Source organism: Mus musculus, chromosome 5 (genome assembly GCF_000001635.26).
Source record: "Mus musculus strain C57BL/6J chromosome 5, GRCm38.p6 C57BL/6J".
Classification (NCBI taxonomy): domain Eukaryota; kingdom Metazoa; phylum Chordata; class Mammalia; order Rodentia; family Muridae; genus Mus; species Mus musculus.
In genome coordinates, this window is record NC_000071.6 from 143,645,281 (window position 1) to 143,668,649 (window position 23,369).

At 45.0% G+C, this 23,369-nt stretch overlaps 1 protein-coding gene across 4 annotated transcripts in view; it reads left to right on the plus strand.

The window, feature by feature from the left end:
- Positions 1 to 23,369, plus strand: part of Cyth3 (cytohesin 3) — an 87,804-nt gene that overhangs the window by 22,834 nt on the left and 41,601 nt on the right. Inside the window, exon 2 of one of the 4 annotated variants that reach the window (XM_017320729.2) lies at positions 5,247 to 5,329. The exons of 1 other annotated variant lie outside the window; for it this stretch is intronic. The gene's annotated coding sequence lies outside the window, so the exon portion shown is untranslated. Of the gene's footprint in view, positions 1 to 5,246; positions 5,330 to 5,956; positions 6,512 to 23,369 lie in introns of those variants that run through there. 2 more of the 4 variants (XM_030254209.1, NM_001163548.1) reach the window with 2 other exon arrangements.

A 23,369-nucleotide genomic window follows, 5' to 3' on the forward strand; every position in this document is an offset into this window, starting at 1 on the left:
TTTTAGGAAGTATTTAAGCAGGTGGCATTTTGTGTAGGATACTGATGGGAGAGGAGGACCATATTTATTTAAAATTTTGATAACCTATAATTCACCCCAAAATTCTTGTGAGGTATTTAAAGCTAGATCTTTATGAATTTCTTAGAGGTTGGAGATGAGTTAGGGTCTGAGCAAAGGCATAGGTATCTCTCAAAGGCATGCTTTCTCCAGGCTCTCGGTTGGATCTGTGGTAAACAGCAACGAAGGGAGAGAGAGGCCCCACAGCAGCAGCTCAGGTCAGCAGTGACGGAGAGAGAATTTATGGGGCCTTTAACCCCGGTGCTCTGGAGGCAGAGGCAGGGGAGTCTGTGAGTGTGAGACTAGCCTGGTCTACAGTACCAGGCCAGCCAGGGCTGCACAGGGAGATCATGTCTAGGGAGAAAGAATAAACATGTGTGTTTCAGGTATTTCGTTGTAATGGACCAAAAGTCACAATGATTTAACACATTTTAAGAAGTGTATAAATGTAATAACAACCCAAAACTTAGAAAAACAGTTATTTTATATTCGTGGTTCTTCCTAATACTTTCTGTAGCTTTTGTTGCCCACTCTAGCTAATTGACAATCTCCATACATGAAAGTCCTCTGGTATGTTACCACAAAGAGATGAAAGAGAGATAACCCAGTATTTTCTGTAAGTTGTTGGTCTCAGCAGCCATTGGTACTCTAGTTCAGAACGATTGATTAGACTCAGCCGTGTTAGTTAATTTTCTCATTGTGGTGATCAAAAACCCCACAAAAGCAACCTAAGGGAGGAAGAATTGGGCTCCCAGTTTGAGGATGTAGACTGTCATTGCAGGGAAGGCGTGGCTGCAGGACTGTCAGGCAGATGTTTACCCTGTCTATAGTCAGGAAACGGATGGGTACTGGCACTCGGCTGCCCTTCTCTATGCAGTTTAGATACTCTCAAGTTGACAGTGTTATTAGGTATCCCATCAGCTTTGGAGGTCATTAACTTGTAGGTGGTGAATTGAAATATTGGGAACTTGTGTTTGTTAAAGGGAAAGAGGACAGAGCTGAGGGCCCAGTGACCCTAGCATTGTGGGTGGTGATGTGTAAAGACCAGAGAGGATGGGAAAGAAGTCCCTCTTTTATTTATTTTTCTTTTGTTAAAGACAAGGTCTTGAATAGCCTATGGTAACTTTAAACTTGGTCTTGCCTTAACCTCCTTATTCTAGAGATGTTGTCTTTTTAACAGACTTCTTTTAGAACAATTTGGGTAGCAACAAAACTGAGCAGCCTGTAGTGAGTTCCCTTACCCAGTGGTCACCTCCATCCTCTGCCTTTGGTTGTACGTGGGTTTATTTTCTGCAGTTTCACTTTCTTATGGCTCACCTTGGTCTCAAAATACCAAATGGAAAGTTCTAGAAATATTCATTACTTTTAAGCAACTTTAAAAAAAAATGTTACAACAGTCAATTAATGTTTTGTTTGTTTTTGTTTTTTGTTTGTTTGTTTTTGTTTTTGTTTTTGTTTTTTTCAAGACAGGGTTTCTCTGTGTAGCCCTGGCTGTCCTGGAACTCACTCTGTAGACCAGGCTGGCCTTGAACTCAGAAATCCACCTGCCTCTGCCTCCCAAGTGCTGGGATTAAAAGCATGCGCCACCACTGCCTGGCTCAATTAATGGTTTTTAATCTTCTATAGTACCTAAATAATAAGTCAGATCTTATTTAGATATCTGAAGTAAGAATTTAGAGTTCTAATAAGCCCATACAAAAGACACATAGTCCAAATATTGTATTTATAAGCTGTATGCCTAGATTGGGCAGATCTAGGCTATACTAACTTATTCCCCAACAAAAATGCCACTTGTTACTTGCTGTTTCTCCTGGACACACAGTTCTTGTCCATGGCATCTTCCTCTCCTCCTCCTTCCTCCTCTCCTCCTCTCTCTGTCTGCAACCCTGTCTCTCAAACCTGCAGTCCCACGTTCTCCCTCCTCTGCCCAGTCCCAGGCCTTTGAGCGACAGTTAAGCTGGGGAGAAGGTCCACCTGGCCTCACTTGAGACCGTGGGCTCTTGCTTGTCAGTGGCTGCCACATCTTGAGGAACCAGTATTTAGCACTAAGTATAAGCAGCATCAGACCAACAGATGTCTGTGGAGGAAAATAGAGATATATATATATATATATATATATATATATATATATATATATATATATATATATATATATACACACAAATTGCTACTATATGTAGTTTTAGATGTCTCCTAGAGGTCACAGAATATGTTCTTGAAGATAAGGAGGTACTCTGTACTCTGCCCCGCCTGCTCTTTTCCCCACTGGTCACACTCATGCTATAGCCATATATGTGCTGAAGTCTGTCTGTTAGTCACCTGCTAGTTGTTTTGACAAAGGTGAAGAAGAAAGGATTTATTTTGTCATGCAGCTTGAGAAGTTTCAGTCTCTGGCTGCTTGGCCTGGCGTTTTGGGGCCCATGGTGAGGTAGGAATATCATGGCAGAAGAGGAGGACAGTTGGTCATCTCATGGGACCGACCGTGCCTTTCAGCATCCTCGGTCTTCCAAGCAGTCTTACATGGATTGTTAGTCTATTGATAAAGTCAGAACCCTCATGATTCAGGCACCTCTCAAAAAGACTGTCAGCTGGTAACCAAGCCCTTAACATACGAGGACACACTGTCCGTTGGACACTGGACAAACAGTAGCCATGTGGAAATCCACTGGGGTGCAACACCCCTGCCCAGGTCCATGGTGTAGATTGGGTTTTACCTTACTGGTATCTGGTCTACAAATTTGAATGTTACAGTGTGCATGTTTTCATTGTAGTGTCACAGAGCAGTTGCACTGAAGGGCTCCCATTTCCTAATCTTTCTTCTCTTCCTCCCCACTCCTGTCTTTGGTACTAGGAAGAGAACTCTAAGTTTACACTACCCTGAGAGAGATCCTGAGCCTACAGGGCTTTAACACATTTTTTATCTTTGCACAGCACACTTCTCCATGTGTATAGGTTATTTACGTTCCACGGCACTTTGCATTTCCTACCAGGCATCCTCTCTAGAGAGCTTCATCTTGGGTATTAGCAGTCACTTCTTAATCTGGCCATTTTTACATCCACCCTTTTCTTTTTAAGACTATGGAGTTTCCTTTAATGGAAACTGCTCAGCAGTTACCTGTGGGGGAGGCCTATGCTTGATTGCAAGCCCCAGGGTTATTTCTTTTGACTACAAATGAAGCAATTACATAGATACCAAGTTTCATGATGCTTAACATTTTTATGAACTTGTACTTAAAAGCAATTAATTTAAAAAAGAACACATCTGAGTTAAAATATTAATAGTTAATTTGTGTGCTGGTAGCTATAGTCTGTTTCTGGGTTTGAATGACAACCATTTGCAAGGGTGCTTGATAAAATATAACAGTTGCCTCAGATTGTTACAATGTTTTCTTTTGTAAATTACAATGTTTGCACAGAGCCAATTCCACTAATTGTACATCCTAGGCAAATTGGTGTACAGGCCCTGTTCTAACAACAGAGGGCAAGTGCTTCCCTGAGCATCATGAAGTTCTTTTTTTGTGTTTTGCCTCTCTTGTCTTCTCTGGAAATTAGATGAAATTGAGACTTCCAATTCCCATGAGTTGAGACCCAGGTAATTAGGTAATTACCCAGGTAATTTCTGATGGGAGTAAGCACTCGGTGCTCACATGTGTCTGTGTGTGTGAAGGCAGAGGCTGATGGCCAGTGTTTTCCCATCAGTCTCTAGCATTCCAGTTGGCTAGGCTAGCTGGCCAGTGAGTTCCAGAGACCCTCCTTGTCTCTACCTTCTCAATGCTGGGATTTTGTATATATGTGACTTTTGGGACACCTGGATTTTTATGTAGGTGCTGGGTATCCACACTTGGGTCCCACATACTGTGTCTACTGAGTTGTCTCTCTAGCTCATGAACATGTCTTAAAGTAGAAATTAGAGCCAAATGGCTGGAGAGCTAGTGCTTTGTCTCAGTTCGTGATGTCACATCTTCCTGAGGTTTATTATCTATCAGTGGGATGGAGCCAAGCTGTCCTCTGAAGACTGCTGGAGCCTTGGTTGTCCTCCAGGCCTCCGAGCCTTGTGCTTTCTCCGTTCCCCTGTGCTTTGAGTGCCTGACCCCAACAGTTCTACTCTACACTACTTGACTTAAGACAGTTTGTGTATAGCTTTCTGAGAGGACTGCAAGCAAGACCCGCGATACTGGAGTCAGGTAAATTTCTGTACCGAGTGTAGTGTCCTTTAAAAATTTATTTTGTGTATGGGTATTTTGCCTTAGTGTATGTATGTGTATTATATGGCTGCCTTGTGCCCATGAGGACCAGAAGAAGGCATTGGATCCCCTGGAACTGGAATTACATTTGGTTGTGAAGCACCACATATTGAATTGGGAATTGAACCTGGGCACTGTTTTAGAGGTATAAGTGCGCTTAACCTCTGATCCATTTCTCTAGATCCTTCAACTTTTAAAACATTTTGTGTTTTAAATTGAATTTTTACTTTTCATTTTATGTGTATGGGTGTCTTGCTTATGTGTATGTATATGCACAGGATGTATGCCTGGTACCTGTGGAGGCCAGAAGAGTTCAGGGGATCTCCTGAGACTTGAGTTAAGGACAGTTGTAAGCTCCCATGTGGGTGCTAGGAGCAGAACCAGGTCCTCTGAACTAGCCGCAAGTTCTCTTAGCCACTTAACCATCTCTCTAGCCGCTAAAGTTTTATGTGTGCATTTGTCTTTGTACACATGGAATACATTGGATCTTCTGAAGCTAGGGTTAGGCGGTTGTGAGCCACTCAGGATGGGTGCTGGGAACTGACCTCAGGTCTTCTGTAGGAACAGCTGCTCTTAACCATGGAGCCAGCTTTTCAGTGGTTGTTTCTGAGACAGAATCTCTCTGTAAATCTGCAACTCTGTGATTGAGCTAAACCCGTTAGCCATCAAGATTCAGGGATCCTCTGTCTCAGTCTCTCCTGCACTAAAGTGACAGATGGATGTTGCTATGCCTGGCTTTTTATATGGATGCTAGGGGTTCTGAGCTCAAGTCCTCACATCTGTGTGGCAGGCAGTTTATGGATGGAGCTGTCTCTGTAGCCTCCAGTACTTGGAGCTCTTGAGAACAGTATTCCCTAACAAGTAGTTAGACGTGTTGTAGATGGTTGAGGAGAGAACGGAGAGGGTTTCTGTCCTCAAGGGTTGTATAATGTCCTTGACTTTCAGGTGTCAGGAGACTGTGTGAATGAGAGTTGGAAGGGACTGCCTGCTCTTGACTGCACATCTTGTCATTTAGTCACCACTTCCAGGTAAGTGGCTTGCTTCCCTGTGGAAGGAAGAGCCCATGGCAGCTTTCTGAAAAGTTGAGTGTAACCATCCAGGTGCTTTGTGATTCAGTGGCCCTAACTAGCTGGCGTGTGGCTCTGGACTCAGCCGGCCACATGGACATTCACTCAGCCTGGCCTTGAACCCCTGGCTCAAGTGTTCCTCTCACCTCAGTCTTCTGAGTAGTTGGGACTGTGGGTATGGACCACCTGTCCAGCTCCAGAATGCGTCTGTTGAAATCCTAGCACCATCTCCCCTACCCTCACCCCTAAGCTGGATAAATGGCTTGGTGGTTAAGAGCACTTGCTGCTTTAGCAGAAAGTCCAGGTTTGGGTCCCAGCACCCACATGGAATCTCACAACCATCTGCAACCTCAGTTCCAGGGGATTAGATGCCCTCTTCTGGCCTCCATGGGCATTAGGCATGCACATACATATTTGCGGGCAACACACACACACACACACACACACACACAAAACCTTTAAAAAAAATCCTAGCCCCAAGGTGATGGTTAGGAGTTGGGGGTCTTTGGTGGTGATTAGGTCATGAATGGGGATTAGTGCCCTCATAAAAGAGACCCCTGAGAGTTGCTTGCATCTTCCACCCCATGAGGCCACAGCGAAAAGATGGCCACCTTGAGAGCAGCCCCCACCAGACACTGAAGTTCCTCCGGACACCAGTCATAGACTCCAACCTCCAGAACTGGAAGACATATACATTTCTGTACTTTCTAAGCAGCTTGATCAAGAGCATCTTGTTACAGCAGTCAGACAGACAGAAAGTGTAGAGGCTGGAGAAAGGGTAAGGGCATGAAGCGGGGAGAAACTGCAGCTGCATCAACTATACTTGAAGGTGCAGTCTGCAGGATTTGGTGGTCTTCGCTCTGGGCCGAAGCTAGGGCTGGTCTGACATTGTGGAAAGCAGAGGCTTGAGTTGAGTCCAGGGTAGAAACGGACTGCAGAGGACAAGGCAACAGGCGGCTCTGCCAGCATCGTGATGTATGTATAGCTTTTCCCAGTGAAGATGTGCACTTTGTGTTGGAGCCTGTTGGTGCTCAGGGGATATGTGAAGTTGCAGCAGCACTGAGCACAAGGATAAAACCAGGAGAGAATTTACAATGAGGAGTATGGCGACTGAAGAACAAGGTCTTGCCAGTACTAGTTAAGGTACTTGGGGGAAAAGAACTCGGGGTTACCTGAGCCAGAAAGAGTTTGAGAAGTCAGTGCAAGGCTGGGAGAGCAGTTGTGGCTGAGCAAAGCAGAAGACTGCGGGGAGGCGCATGGGAGGTCGGGAGTTCCTGTACCACGCCTGGACTGGGAACTCATGTCTGTGCCTACCATAGTTCTCCGTTGCAAATCACAGAAGATGGTGTTAGTTCATTTAAGTATGTAAGGAAGTCTCTGGAAGGATGAGGGGGAAGTCCCAGAGTCTACAGGCAGTCTGGAAAGCCATACCCAGAAACTGACCAGAGGGAAGGGAAGTGGCAGTTAGAGCCAGAACCAGGGCTACAGCTATAGCCAGGCCGTGTGAGCAGTCTGGCTTTAGCCCTGTGGCTGCTGCTGCAGCTGCCACTATAGGCTCCTGGTTGTTGCTAGTGCTAGCAAAAGGTTTTCTGAGTTACTTGGTTTGGTTTTTATTTGTTTGTTTGTTGCTGTTGTTCGATTGATTTTTATCAAGCATGGGTACACATATTGGTCAGCTTCACAACAGGAGGGCTCTTTTCTTTCTGTGATGGCAGCCTGCCCATCATGACAGCCAGTGTGATCCATTGTCACAGGAGCAGAGAAGGAGCAGCTGGGGAGAGGGACAGTTAGAGGGTGGGACATGGGGACACTTGGTAGAGATCCTGATCGATGAGCTAACCTAAACTAGCAGTAGACTTGGAGCCTGGTCAGTCAGTATGTACAAAGTGCATGTGCATGTGTGTGTGGGGTACTCATTCATGTGAGGGATGTGGAGAACAGAGGTCAACCTCCTGTGGTATTGCTCATTGTCTTAGTGGGTCCTACTCTGGGAGGTAACGTCTTGGTTTTGTTTTGTTTTGTTTGTTAGTTTTTAATAGGACTCTTTCATCAAGATGTAGGTTGCTAATTAGGCTAGACTTGCTCATCAGCAAGCCCAGGGATAGGCCTGTTTCTACTTCCCCAGAACTGGATTTACAAGCACATGCAGTCAGGGTGCTGCTCCCCTGCCCCTGCCCCTGCCCCCTCCCCCGCCCCCCCTCCTCCCCATGGTGCTGGGTCTTAGCCTTATGTCTCACTCCTGTGGTTCAAAGCACCTTACTGACTGAGCTGACTCTCCAGTCCTAGTGGGTACTTCTTGTAGGTATACCCAGGGTCAGAGGCCCACTTGTCTCCTGTTTGTTTCAGAAATAACCAAATTGTGGAATTGCCTGGAATGCCACTATGAGTAGTGTTTGTTAAGAAACCCATCAATCTCTTCAAGGGATGAAGTGGTGCTGGGAGGTGCTTGGGAAGTGTCAGTAGTGAGACGAGTGGCCCTCTCCAGTTTGCTCAGTTTTCTGATTCTTAGTGGGTCCTACTCTGGGAGGTAACTTTTTTTGGGGGGGGGGGGAGTAACTTCTTGGTCATCTAGAAGATCTAACAGTCTCTTGCCTGTGACAGCGAACATTGAGAAAATGCTCATGTGCCTCAAACTCCTTTTTGTTCAGCAGTTGCTACTTAAAAAAAAAAAAAAAAACCCAAAAGCCTAAGAATGCATTGCCTGCATGCGTTTATGTGCACCGTGTACATGCAGGAGCCTTCAGAGGTCAGAAGGGGGCATCAGGTTCCCTGGAACTAAAGTTACAGATGGTTGTGAGCTTCTGTGTGGAGATGCGACTCTTTTTTACTTAAATAGATATTTTTTCTGCCATCTTGTCAGTTCCCCAAGACACAGAGTTTTCTCTAAGTCTGATTGTTCGTAAGGTAGAATGTACATTGGAATCTTGTTTTTGTTTGTTTGTCTGAGACGGGGTCTTACGTAGACAAGGCTGGCCTTGAACTCCTTATTCCCTTGCCTCCAGCTTCTGCGTGTTGGTTCAGGCATTCACTATCACACTTGGCTTCATTTTTATTTTTGAATAGTTCTGGCATTTGCATTAGTCATCTGACATTCTTCATTCACTTCAATTTCCTTTTCCTCTGTCTAGAACAGTGATAGGAACTTTAGCTTTAGGGACTTGTGGCTCCTTATTTAATGTGGTTATAAGTTCTAGCAATACAGTGGTAGAGGCATCGCTTTCCACTTGAGCTATGAGCTCACTTGTAATCTTTACTACAGTTTTTGAGTCGGTTGCTCATGTTCAGTATGAGTTTCCTTTCCTTTCCTTTCCTTTCCTTTCCTTTCCTTTCCTTTCCTTTCCTTTCCTTTCCTTTCCTTTCCTTTCCTTTGGTTTTTTTTGGAGACAGGGTTTCTCTGTGTAGCCCTGGCTGTCCTGGAACTCACTCTGTAGACCAGGCTGGCCTCGAACTCAGAAATCACCTGCCTCTGCCTTCCAAGTGCTGGGATTAAAGGCGTGTGCCACCACTGCCCGGCTCAGTATGATTTTTCTTGGGGAGATGTTTCTGTTCTTCCAATACAACTCCACTTTAGTGAACCAGTGAGATTTTGGGGTTTCTACACGAGTATGAATGACATTCATAGGCAGCTGCATCCCCTAAAGAAATCCACTGTAGTGTCACTGAGCATGCAGGCACCTTGGCAGGCCACAGCATTTCTCTTTAGCAGTTGTTGTAGCTTGTATAATAATCTTGGGGAGGGCCTTGTGAATCTTGTAGGATTCAGGAGCTTCCTAAGAGTCCTGAGTTTTGTTTACTTCTTAAATAAGCTTGGTAAATTTCCTGAGTTTTAATGTGCAGTCACTATAAATCCTAGTCACTAGACCAGAAAACGGGGACTTAATCAGATGAAATATCCTGTGTAAATAATCCTCATGGCACACCTAAGGTGGAGTTGAGCTGTGGCCTCATGGTTGCTGGTTCTCGGGCCTTGCCTGGACAAACAAGCCTGCTCTCTGGGCTAAAGCACAGCTGGTAGTAAAATTGCACATCTTTAGAAGGCTAAAGAGGCACTGTATTTTTCAAACTAGAAGCAGATTTTTGCCACCTTTGGGGCACTTAGGAGCAGCAGGGCTGCTTTCCTTTCTCAGCTGTAGCTACGTAGCCATTGAGAGGCACAAGTCAGTAGGGCACTGGGGCTCCCCAGCCAACTCGAATATAACTGTTTCCTCCTTGGATTTCCCTCTACACTTCATTTGGCTAGCTCAAGTTTTACCTTCTGTTCCACTATTTCAGACTGTCACTGGACAGCTGTTAAACATCTGTTGCTCTCCTCTGAGAACTTGCAGTTGTTTTCGTCTCTACAGTGGCTCCCTGTATCCTGTTTGTGTGCACTCAGTGCCTTCAGAATGAAGCGGTTGCAAAGGGCTTTATGCTCCTCCCTGTCACTGTAGCCTCTAACTCACGAGCCACCAATAAAAACGTCTAACAAAACTAGACTCTGTGTCCCCTTAGATAAATGAAGGGAAGGACGATAAGGCTAGTGGGAGGAGGAAGTCCCCATGAGAAGGGGCACTTTTTACATTTTTATAAATGAGGCAGAGTGCCTGAATTGAGGGAATCCTTTTGTGGAGGATGGAGTAGGAGGGCACTCAGCAGGGGGAGGCAGCCTGGATTTCCAGAAGCTAAATGTTAAAGTTGAGCATTGGCTTGGCTGTAGATAAGTTCTTTTGCCTCCACTTTTTGGTTTAAAACAGTTCTTCTTTTTTTGTTTTTTTTTTGTTTTTTTGTTTTTGTTTTTTTTTAAATAAGGCCATGGGGTGGGGGCTGTCTTTGCTTCCAGCCTAGCTCTCTCAGTGTGACCTGACCCCTGAATCCTACCCTCCCACACAAATCAAGAACTTGATCCTTAGCGCACAAAGACCTTTCTTTCTAGCCCCTCTCCTCCTCCTAACCTCCACATTTGGAGCTGAGTATTTGGAGCAGAGGCCTAGCCAGAGGGCATGCTGAGTGTGTTCTTCTGTCCCCATGGCCATAGAAGAACATGCACTCTGAAGCTAGCAAACAGTCTTGTCTTCATGAATGCACTGTACGTGTGTGATCTGCTTTCTAACGTGCCTCTGGAACACTATCAGCAGTAGCTTCAGATGGTTGGAGAGAATAAAGAGTCAAGAAGATAACTTGTGGGCTGAGGTGGAGTTCTGTGCTAAAATGCTTGCTTCATGTGTATATTCCTCTGGTTCTTAGACCATTCCTATATGATCCTCGAGTTAACAGTAAAAAGTGAGCATTTTAGAATGTAAATGAAGGGGAAAGTTCATATTTTCACATTCATTCCTAATTTCATGGTATGTGTGTGCATGTGACACAGGATCTCATTATTGTAGTGCTGACTGGCCTAGAACTCCCCATGTAGATCAAATTGGCTTCAAAACTCAGATCTCCCTCTGACTGTCTCTGCCTCCCAAGTGCTCCCAAAGCCATATTCCACCACACTGGACATTGCTAACTAAAAACAAAACAATTTTTGAGTCAGGATGTGTGTGTGTGTTGGGTGGATTTCCCATATGCAGCAGTGCGAGTGTGGAGTTTTAGGTTGTTTGAGGGAGGGTTTTCTGCTGTTGCTTTTCCTCCTACTGGGGCCACTTGGCCCCTGATCTGTGAGGCATTCACCAGCTCTGCCTCGCATCTAAGGTAGGGAGGGCTGTTGGGGTTACAGATATGCATCTCTATGTCAGGTTTTCTGTGGGTTCTGGGATCCTAACTCATGTTGTTGGGGTGGTGTGGCAAACCCCTTTAACCTGGTAAGGCCCTTCTCAGGCCCTGACTCTCTCTGGGTTGCTAGACTGATGCTCTAACCAAATCCTCTGTGCAGCAGCCGGACATCGAGCCTCCTCTTTGTGGTTCTGTCTCGAGTGTGAACAAAGCATTCCCAGTGACTGCAGGCTTCAAACTCTAAAATACGAACTTCTCAGTCTGCCGCCTGTGTCTCCTGAAAGCTTTTCTTCAGTATGGTCCTTTTTAAAAAAAGTAGCATTTCTGAACCGTGAGTGGTTTTTCTGTAAAAAGCCACTTGTGCTACTTAGGGGTTAGATGAGAGGCAGAGTCTACCCATGTGCTAACCCTGCCCTCTCCAGCTCACCCCTGCAATTCAAACTGCAACCTTCCTGGCTCACTCTCTGCTTCATAGGAACCTTGGTGTTCTGACCACCTGTGAGATGTTACAACAGGGCCTTTCCTTTGAGGCCCTGATGGAGAGCGAAGGCTTGGAGTAGTGTTGAGATGTGACCACAGGCTCCTTGAGGACTTTGCCCTGGAGTGGCTGGAGAAGCCTTGCAGCCTTTTCAGCCTCCACTGCTCACTTCACCTTCATGCCTGGGTTGTAAGATGAAAACCAGATGGGCTACACCCCTCTTTGCCCACTGTGTCCTAAAATAGCACTTCCCTACCCCCACCCCAACATTAAATTCCTCAAGTGTTCTACCTTCTAAATGTTTGTGAGTGGGAAATGGAATGCCATATGTTCTGCAGCTGTATCCAGTTTGCCTCCGAGGGAGTAGTGATTCAGGCTTTCCCAGCAAGAAGGGAGGGAGCATCTCCAAGGCTCCTTAAGTCAACTGACTGAAAAACATCGTTTGTGCTTGTGTGATCGGTGCAGAGCCACCTCAGCCTGTGTGGAGACCGTCAGATCCTTCATGTAAGAAAGAAGCTGGAGAACAGCTCACTGGTTGAGAGCACTTACTGTTCTTCCAGAGGGCCTGGGCCTTGGTTCCCAACATCTACATGGTGGCCCACAACTATCAGTAACTCCAGCTCTAGAGGATCCAACCCTCTTTTCTGACCTCAGGCAAAGCACCCATGCCCATGAAAACAATTAAAAATAAATAAGGGGGGGCTGCGAGACAGCTCACTGGGTAAAGGCACTTACTTCCTGCCAAGCCTTGACCCCCATGGAGGAAGGGGTGGGGTAGGGAGCCAGCCTCATGTACATGATGCACACATGTGTGTCTTTGCATACACCCTGTCTCACTTTCTTTGACATTTCACCCCCCATCTTCTCTCATATAGTGTCTGCCTGAGGTACATTTTATTAGACTTAGTGGCTTACTTCATTAGACATATGTCAAAAGACACTAACAAACACTTAAGACTGATTTCTTCTTTGTTTAAGGACAAAACCTAACTTTTATTTTTTGTCATGATAATCTGTAGATTAATTTTTTTTGTGTGTGTGAGCTTCATCAGTGTTTACCCCATAGTTTGGTCTTTGTGTAGAAAGCATTTCTGCTACAGTCAGTTGGATACGTGGTAGGGATGTGTAAGCATCTTGGCACACTGTGCTGGCTTGATTTGTTTGATTTATAGACTTTATTAATATCAGAAATTTTATTCAGTAATGATGGACTACTTGTTGGTCTAGACTTCTAGGAGTGCCTTTGGGTACGTCTCTGTGTTCCTAGGTGTGTGTGTGAGTGTGTGTGTGTGAGTGTGTGTGTGTGAGTGTGTGTGTGTGAGTGTGTGTGTGAGTGTGTGTTTGTGTATGTATGCAAGCCTAGATCAGACAGAATTCCTCAGGCTGTCTTTTGAACATCAGTGATCCTCCTGCGTCAGATTCCCACACAGCCAGCCTTACAGGTGTTCACAAGGATACAGCCGGGTCCTGTGCTGCATCGTATTATTACATTTACGTGTGTGTGTGTGTGTGTGTGTGTGTGTGTGTGTGTTGGGGGCAGTGCATATGTGAGTATGAGAGTCTGAGGAGGTAAGAAGAGAACATCAGATCGCCGGGAGCTGGAGTTATGGAATAGGGAGTGTTGACGGAGGGAGTAGGAGAAGATGGTGAGATACCTGACGTGGGTGCTGGGAAGCAAATCTGGGTCGTCTGGGAGAGCCGCATCCATTCTTAACTGTTGAGCCATCCATCGTTCAGCTCCTGCCACAGCTGTTTTCTATCCACTCATGGCATGGTGGACACTTCTGTTGTTTCCACCTTTGGCTACTGTGAGTGGTGCATCTGTGAACATTGTTTATAGTGTTTGTTGTCAGGTATATATATATATAGAGAAGCCATATGGCAGGCTTACCTGGTGTTCAACTTTCTGAAGAGGCCAACAATCTTTCCCACAGTGACTAGTCCATTTTATATTGCCACTTGCACTGCAGGACAGTTAATTTCTTTACATGCTTGCCAACACTAGTTTTTATGTTTTAAAAACATTAAAGCCATTCTCATGCCTATGAAATGGAATATTGTGTTTTGATTTGCATTTCTCTATGACTAACAGTACTCAGTCTCTTTTCATGTGTTTGTTGGCATTTGTACATAATAATTTTTAAATTTAATTTTATTTTTTGTGTATGAGTGTTTTGACTGCCTGCCTGTGTGTATACCATGTGTATGCTTTGGGAGGCCGAAGAGGGTGTGGCATGCTCTGGGACTTGGGTTCCAGATGATTGTGAGCCCCCATGTGGATGCCAGGAATTGAACCCAGGTCCTCTGCAGTAGCAGTAGTGCACTTAAGAAGCGAGCTGTTACTCCAGACACCACTTGCCCTTCCTCCAGCTGTCTCCATGTGGGCTTACTGTAGCTCAGGCTGGCCTGGAGCTTGTTGTCTTCCTACCTTAACTTCAGAGAGCTGAGTTCTAAGAGTACCCCAAGCTCGACTGCACTCCCCTCCTGCCCCTGCGCTTACGGTCATGTGATAGCTCTGATAAGGCCCTGTGGCCTTGCCTCCACCTCTGCAGGAACCCTGAGCTTACCCGTTTTGAGTGGAGTTTTGGATATCATATGAGGGTAGGAGTATAACCTGATCTTTTTCCTGTTGGTACTCCATCGTCTCGGCATACTTTTTTGAAGGGACTATGGAGTTCATTCTTTTTATTGAAAATAGATGCTTCCCCTCCCGTAAGACATCCCGATTACCATCTCCTCTCCTTCTGCTCCTTCCAGTTCCTGCCCACTTCCCTTCCCATCCAGATCCACTTCCTTTCTGTCTTTCATTAGAAAACAAAAGGTTTCTAAGGGATAATAATAATAAAATAAAATAAGACAAAAACCCAATAGATTGGCGTTGAACAAGGCAAACAAGTAGAACAAAAAGAGCCCAAGAGGACAAGAGCAAGAGCACATTCATCAGTCTCATAAATATACCAAGTCAGTAGCCATAATACCTATGCCGAGGACCTGGCGCAGGCCTGGGCCTTTCTCTTGGTGCCCTCTACCTGCTCTGGCTCTTAGGCCTTTCTTGTCTCCTCTTCTGCGGGTTCTCTGATGCCCGAGGGAACGGATAGAGAAGTCCCAGGTAGGGCTGAGTGTTCCCAGGTCTCTCTCCCCTTCTGCATAACGTCTGGCTGTAGGTCTTTGGTTTTCTCCACTACTGTGGTTCCTAGGGATTGACTCAGGATGTCAAGTTGTCCTGTTTGGCAGCAAGTACCTTGACCTCCTGATCCATCTTTCTCCTAAAATAAATAAACTTTGTTCCCATCTGCTGCAGGAGGAAGCTGCTCTGGTGATGGCTGAGAAAGGCACTGCTATGAGTCTAGCAGAATGTCATTAGGGGTCATCTTATTACTGTGTTTTTGTTGTTGGTCATTTGTTTTTAGAACATGATTTTTGGTTTTATCCGAGGTCCCTGGCTAGTTAGTCTCTGGTTTTTGGTCACCCAAATAATGTCTGGTATGGGCTCCATCTCATGGTGTGGGCCTTAAGTCAAATCAGATTTTAGTTGGTTACTCGTGCAATTTCTGTGCCACAAGCTTTCCTGCCCTAACATATCTTGCAGGCAGTATACCATTTAGATCAAAGGGTTAGTAGCTGGCTTGGTAGCTTTTGGTAGAGTGCAAAGTACCTTCCTGTACCAAAGACACATAGGGGCAAAGGCTCTATGTAGGCACCAGCTCAGCTTCTCCATGTTCAGTGAGGTGTGTAGGTGTTGGCTTCAGCAATGGGGCCTTGCTGTCAGTTGTAGAAAGCAACCTATAGTCTTGGCAACAGCTTGAGTTGTTTGGGATTCCCACAGGACCCCCTTTGGCTAACAATTCAATTAGATGTAATCCAATTCCAGTATACGGAGCTTCATTTGATGACAAGAGATGACCAATTGGGACTCTATGTCTCCTGTTATTTGATGATTTCATTTAGAGTGTACACACACACACACACACACACACACACACACTAAAGCTTCTGTGTTGAATACTTTTTTTTTTTTTTTGAGACAGGGTTTCTCTGTAACCCTGGCTGTCCTGGAACTCACTTTGTAGACCAGGCTGGCCTCAAACTCAGAAATCCACCTGCCGAACCTCCCAAGTAGTGGGATTAAAGGTGTGCGCCACTATGCCTGGCAGTGTGTTGAATACTTTTAATATGTGATTATCTGCTTTAAAGCTCTGTAGTTTAGTTTGTTGCTCGCTTTACCCATTTTTTTGTGCCATATTCTTTTGTCAGAGTATCATTGGATGTTTAGATGCCCCAGTGTTTCCCTACCAACTTGAAGTTGTTGATCATACTCAAATCATCCCTGTTTTTGAGAAGCAGAGTTGAGGATCAGCATGCTCTCACATAGTTTATACGAGGAGAAAGGAATGTGTACTTTCAGAGTGTGGGGGCAGGAGGGCTTGGAACATGTTTATTACCAATGGACTGGAGCTCGTGGGAAGGAGGGAAGCTACAGGGGAGAGAGGGGTGGCTCACGGGGAGCAGAGTTGACGTCTAGGATGTGAGCTTCTATGAGTACTGCATTGTGTGGACCTCAGAGTGATGAAAGAGGCCTGCTTTTACTACCTCAGCCTGACCTGACTATTTTTTTTAATTTTATGTATTTTTCTCACTTTTTTAATTTGATATTTTCTTTATTTACATTTCAAATGTTATCCCCTTTCCTAGTTTCCCCTCCAAAAATCCCCTATCACCTCACCCCTTCCCCTGCTCCCCAACCCACCCACTCCCATTCTCAGTCCTGGCATTCCCCTATACTGGGGCATAGAACCTTCATAGGACCTAGGGCCTCTCTTCCCATTGATGACCAACTAGGCCATCCTCAGCTATATATACAGCTAGAGCCACATGTCCCACCATGTGTTTTCTTTGATTGGTGGTATAGTTCCAAGGAGCTCTCTGGGTACTGGTTAGTTCATATTGATGTTCCTTCTATGGGGCTGCAGACCCCTTCAGCTCCTTGGGTACTTTCTCTAGCTCCTTAATTGAGAACCTTGTGCTTTGTCCAATGGATGACTGTGAGCATCCACTTCTGTATTTGCCTGGCACTGGCAAAGGCCCTCAGGAGACAGCTATATCAGGCTCCTGTCAGCAAGCTCTTGTTGGTATCTGCCATAGTGTCTGGGTTTGGTGATTGTTTATGGCATGGATCCCCAAGTGGGGCAGTATCTGTATGGCCGTTCCTTCAGTCTCTGCCCTGAACTTTGTCTCTGTAACTCCTTCCATGGGTCCCCCTTCTAAGAAGGATTCTGAGTTTCTGGGCTAATATCCTCTTATGAGAGAATGCATATCATGTGTGTTCTTTTGTGATTGGGTTACCTCACTCAAGATGATATCCTCCAGATCCATCCATTTGTCTAAGAATTTCATAAACTCATTGTTTTTAATAGCTGAGTAGTACTCCATTGTGTAAATGTACCACATTTTCTGTATCCATTCATTCATCTGTTGAGGGACATCTGGATTCTTTCCAGCTTCTCACTATTATAAATAAGGCTACTATGAACATAGTGGAGCATGTGTCCTTATTACATGTTGGAGCATCTTCTGGGTATATACCCAGGAGAGGTATTGCTGGATCTTCTGGTAGAACTATGTGCAATTTTCTGAGGAACCGCCAGACTGACTTCCAGAGTGGCTGTACAGCTTTCAGTCCCACAGCACTGGAGGAGTCATTCTGTGAAAGCTGAAATTACTTTAGAACAGCATTAACACACTTTGGTTTTTGTAGACTAACTATGGAAGTTGGTGGGATGGTGGTAATTTATGAATTAATTCCAGCACTCATGAGTCAGGGGCATGTGGATCTCTGTGAGTTCGAGGCTGTTGAGTTCCAGGACAGAAAGGGCTTCATAGAGAAATCCTGTCTTGAAAAAAACAAACAAAAAAGGGTATGAAGTGTATATATAATACTACCCAAGAAGAAGTACCTGATTTATCAGTAGTACTTAAATAGTGAAAGAGTGTGTGTGTGTGTGTGTGTGTGTGTGTGTGTGTGTGCACGTGCGTGCGTGTGCGCACATGCTTCTCCCATGGCAAATGTAGATCAGAGAACAACTTGAAGGAGTCATTTGTCAACTTCTATCTACCATGTGCCAGGAATAGAATTCAGATCATCAGGTTTGGTGCCACATGCTTTTATTTGCTGAGCCATCTTACTGGCCTTCCAGGGGCTACTTTTCGTGCCATCTAATGTCTCCTATAAGTTGCCCTTTCACACTGTAACACATGCATACCCTCCCATATATACAAGATAAAATATAGCACGGCCCCAGACTCACTTTGTAGACCAGGCTGGCCTCAAACTCACACTATCTCTTGCCTCTGCTCTACCGAGTGCTGAGATTAAAGGTGTCCACACCGTACTACGTGAGGCAAGCCAGGGTGGAGTGTCATCACAGTTAGGTAGGCGTAGCACCTCACCAACCCACCTGTTCTCTCTAAGGCTCGAGATTCCTTTCTGCACTGTGGCCTTCCACTGGCCTTCAAGGGGAGCTCTGGCCCTGGCAAATGCAGCTTGCTTTTCCTTTGTTCAAGAATGTTTCAGTTTCCCCTTAGTTCCCAAAGGATAATTTTGTCAGATGTGCTGTGTTGACAGCTCTTTCTTTCTTCACTTGAAAAATGTTGTGCTATTTCCTCAGACCGGGAGGCTTTGGTGAGCACACTGTTGACTGGATGTCTGTCTCCTCTAGGTAAGACATTTTTCTCTCTGGCTGGAAACTTTTATCTTTTTCCCCTCTCTTTTAGGGGTGTATTTATGATGTGTTTTGGCATAGATCTCTAGGTTTATCCTGTTTGGATAAACTTCTTGAATTTATAGGTTTGTGGGGGAGTTTGCTTGAGAAGTTTTTTAGCCGTAAAAGAAATTTTTTTGCAGCTTGCAGTCTTTGTCTGTGGTTGGGTTGGGGAGGTCTCCACAACTCTGTGGATTGCCATGTCTCTTTAGCTGTGGAGTAGGTCCTTCTTTTGGCTCCTTGAAGAGAAGGGTCCATCAGGAACCTTCAGGGCCTTTCTTTATTGACTTGGGGCTCCCATTGGAATTGCATGTTCTGTCTGCAGCACTCTTGCATGTGAGGAGAGACACAGATAACGTGCTCAAAGGTGCAGCTAAAGATGGCTCGGCTGCACGAGCTTCTCAACACCCATATAAAAATCTCTGTGTGTGGCGCTGCACATTCCATACGGGATGATGAGCTTGGAGCTGCAGACAGACGGATCCTTGGGGGCTTGCTGGTCAGCAAGTCTAGCGAACAGTTGAGACCCAGGCCCCACTGAATGATTCTGTGTTCAAAAGTAAGGTGGGGAGTCTGGACAAAGATAGGTGATGTTGACCGTTGGCCGTGCTCCACCCCTACCCCAACAAACCTACACACAGAACTACAGGAGACCTTCCCTCCAAGTCTGTTCTCTTCACATGTAAAAGAACTCTATATCGTGTTAGGTGCATTTGGTTGAAAATTTGTTTCTTACTAAAAGAATTTTGAGTCTTGTGTCTAAGCTGATTGAAATGAGGATGCTGTCATCTCTTCCCTGGCCCTGTGAGTGCAGCAGGAAAGAGGCTCAGCCTTCTGCAGGGATGCTGCACTGATTGCAGCCTGTGTTTTAGGTCTACTTGTATCCCAGTGCAGATTCTACATTGCTGTGAGACGTCCTGGCTATTCTGTCCTTTAGGGTAGAAGAGAAGAGCATAGCAGCTCTTTTTTTGCTTTGTTTTGTTTTGTTTTGGTTTGGTTTGGTTTGGTTTGGTTTGGTTTGGAATTTTGAGACAGGGTTTCTCTGTGTAGCCCTGGCTGTCCTGGAACTCACTCTGTAGACGACTAGGCTGGCCTTGAACTCAGAAATCCACCTGCCTCTGCCTCCCGAGTGCTGGGATTAAAGGCATGCGCCACCACTCTTGGCTATAGCAGCTCTTAAAGATCCTTCATTTCTTTCTTTTTCTTTTCTCCTCCCTATGCCTCCCCAACCCCCACTTTGGAAACAGGGTCTCTATGTAGCCCTGGCTAGCTTGGAACTTATCTAAATGTTGCTCCGTGTTTTATTATGAAAATTTTCATACCCAGAAGTTGACAGTTTTCATAGTAACTAGGCTGAGGGCTTGGGATGTAGCTCAGTTGTTACAGCAGCTTACCCAGTATGCATGAAGCTCTGAGCTCGGTTCATAGTGCTGAATAGACTAGGCCTGGTGGTGCTTGCATGTAGTCTCTGTACTCAGAAGATGAAAATCAGGTCGGACGTTTAAGGTATCATCTTTGGATATATAGTAAGTTCAGGGTCAGTCTGGGCTGCCCGAGACCCTTTTGGAAATGCAACTACTGTCTCGAATCTAGAATTAGCCTTTTGCCTAGTGTGCTTTATCACATATCTGTCTGTTTATCCATCCCTTACTGTCCATTAGTCCATATTTGGGGTCATTTCACGGTTGCAGTTATCAATATACTTTATCATTTGGCCTGTTTTCATCTTACACACTCCATGGTGGGCCCATTGAAGCCGTGCTCTCTAAGAAGCTGTGGCGACTAGTAAAGGTACAGGGACTGTCTCACTCCCTGTCTTTCCCTGCTACATCCATAAGCCTTCCTACAAGACCATAAGATGAGTGCCCCTGCCCAGACAGATGCTTAGTGTTGCATCTTGGAACCACGTGGAGTAGAGTTCTGTCAGGTGGTCCAGGAGAGCATCCCCAGAGTGATAGACTCTTGCTTTGCCAGCTCTAAGATGGAATGCTCATCTCGTTTTAGGGTATACTCTTGCATTAGATGGGGAGTCTAGGAATGGATTTTGTTCTTAGGGACTAAAAGAGCTCACAAAGGCAGTGAGAGTCACTGAAGAACTGCACCTGCCTAGACCGTTGATTCTCAAGAGCCCTGGGAGTTTTGGGCCAAGAGAATTAAAACTTACTTTCACTGGTTATTTAAAGACCAGGAGGAAAAGGAAGAGGGATGCTTTGCCAAGAATGAGATTGTATTTCACAAACCAGGATTACATTGCCTCATTGTGTTGTAGAGCTTAACATTCTGGGCTCTGTGTCATTAAAAGAATCCTAACTCTAAAATTATTTGACACAAAAATAGTTAAAATATTATTGATGTATCATTAGAGATATTTTTTTCCTCCCCAAATTTTGTTTTGTAGATAATTTGACACAGCAGCCAGTGCTAGGACCGATTTCAGGAATTCACTAGGACTATAAAATAATAGTGAAACAACTCTTTCTTTTAAAGAAACTATTACATTTTAATTATGTGTGTATGTGTGTGGGTATGTGTATATACATACAGTACTCACAGAGTTCAGAAGAGGGCATCAGATTACCTGGAGCTGGAGTTACAGGCAGACCAACATGGATGCTGGCAATGATCTCAGATCCTCTGGAAGAGCGGCATGTGCTCTTATCTCCTGGGCCACCTCTCCAGCCCCATGAAACAGCTCTTTATAAGGCATTAATAAGCAAATGCCTCTGATCCCTTGAGCAATTTTTTGAAGAGGAAAAAACCTGTGTTGTAAGTATTCTGAAAATTCTCTCCACTTATCTGTCTCTTCCAGTTATTTAAATATGCTGCAAGAGCATATTGCTTGCATCCAACCCCGGAGATAATTTCTGAGCACCTACTGTGTGTTATGTTAGACACAACTGAACAGTAATTTAGCATGATGCTACTGGTGATACTGATACATAGCATTCCCAGTGTTATGGGAAAGCAGTGTTCCCTGTGTTTGCCATTAAAGATGGTAGAATGGGCAAACCAGGGCTCTGGTGTATTGTGGGTGGGAATGTGAAAGGCATAACTGTTACAGGTAGTGTGGACGTTCCTTGACAAAGTAAGCGTTGAACGCCACATGACCCCAATCATAGATAAAATGTGAAAACTGTGGGCTGGAGAGGGAGCGCAGTCATATGAGCACTTGTTCATTTTGCAGAGGACCCAGGTTTGAGTCCCAGCACGTACAAGGTGGTTCAAAATTATCTGTAACTCCAGTGTCAGGGGATCCAATACCCTCTTAGTCTCTACAGGCACCACACACACACATGTGGTGCACATGCATACATCCAGGCAAAATAAATATAAAATAAAATAAATCTAATAAAATGTTCTTTTGACAAATGAATAAGCAATATGTGGTAGGTTATTACAATGGAATATTATTCAGCCGTTAGAAGGAAGAGCTTGCTTTTTTCTAAACTTGTACATGCTATAATTCTAGTACTGCGGGCAAGTTGAGACAAAAGGCTTACCTTGAATTCGTGACTAGCCTTGGTTTACAAAGTGAGACTTTTTTTTTTCTTTAAAGGAGGGAAATCACATACTAGAACCTGGATAAACCCTAAGGGTGCCACTGGCCTGAGTGTAGTAAGCCTCTCCCAGAGCCCTACATGAAGTGTCTGTAAGTGGTCAGATTCTTAGTGACAGATGGTTTGGATGGTGACTCTCAAGGGTGAAGAACAGTGGGGTTAGCTTAGTATTTAATGCAGATGTGTATCTGTAAGATGTGTGAGTGTTAGTAACACTATGGAACCTTTCCATCCATCCATCCATCAACTATCTATCTATTGACCCTTCAATCATCTATCTATCTATCTATCTATCTATCCATCCATCCATCCATCTACCCATCAATCATCTATCTATCTATCTATCATGTGTACATGTGTGTGTTATGCATTCACACATGTCACAGAATGTGTGGAAGTTGAGCAACAATTTGAGGGAGTCATTTATCTCCTTCCACCTTGTGGACCCCAGAGTTGGAGCTAGCTTGGTGGTAAACACCTTTAGCATGTATCTTTATTTGCTGAACCATCTTGCCAGCCCCTGAACTGCACTCTTAATGGTCATGAAGGGGGCTGGAGAGAGATGGTTGGGTGGTTGAGAGCATTTATAGAGTGGCTGCTCTTACAGAGGACTCTGGTTCCCAGTACTCAAAGCTCCTGATTGTCTGACACTTCACACAGACGTGCATGCATGCAATATACCAATGCACATAAATAAAATTATTTAAAAATTGTCACAAGGAGCTGGAAATGTAGCTCAGTCGGAAAAGTGTTTCATTTGTATGAATCAGTCAGGTCCTGGGTTCAGTCCCCAGATACAGGCATGCTCACCGGTGCACTCCACCCCCACAAGTGGTTATAATGGTTGATTTTGTTGTCTTAAAAAGATGGTCTCAGTATGTAGCCCTGACTGGTCTCAAATATGCTGGACTCTTCTGCCCCTTCCTTCAAGTGCTGGAATTTCAGGCATATTACATTACCTGGCTATGATGGTAAATAGTGAGGCAGATCTCTGGAAGTTCAAGGTCAGCCTGGTCTACAGAATGAGTTCCAGGACAGCCTGGGCCACAGAGAAACCTTGTCTTGGAAACAAGCAAGCAAGCAAACAAACATTCGGTGTTCTTAAATGAGTAAAGGGAAACACAGGAACCTAGTGTCACACAGCTTAGCCAGTGAACAGAGCCAGAAATGAAACCCTGGGCTTGACCCTGGAGCACGGAGTCTTCAGTCAGGCTCTTGCTTCTAGATCACTTGCTAACGCTGCCAGGTCAGAGTGATGTCGTCTAGGCAGTGGTTGTGGGTCTTTAATTTATTGGTAGGTTGGGGCAGGTCAGGCTACAGCTCAAATCTCAAGGGGAGGGAGTGTGAGCAGAACTGGTGCCAACAAGGAGGGGACAGCACCCAGGTGGGTGAGACCTGAGAGTGACCTGGAGGCTGAGGTGAGGAGGTTGGATCATTGCAGCTTTTCTGGGAAGGGGTCACATCCTTAGACTGTCTCTAAGTGTTTGTCATAGCAGTGAAAACCCCACTGACACAGC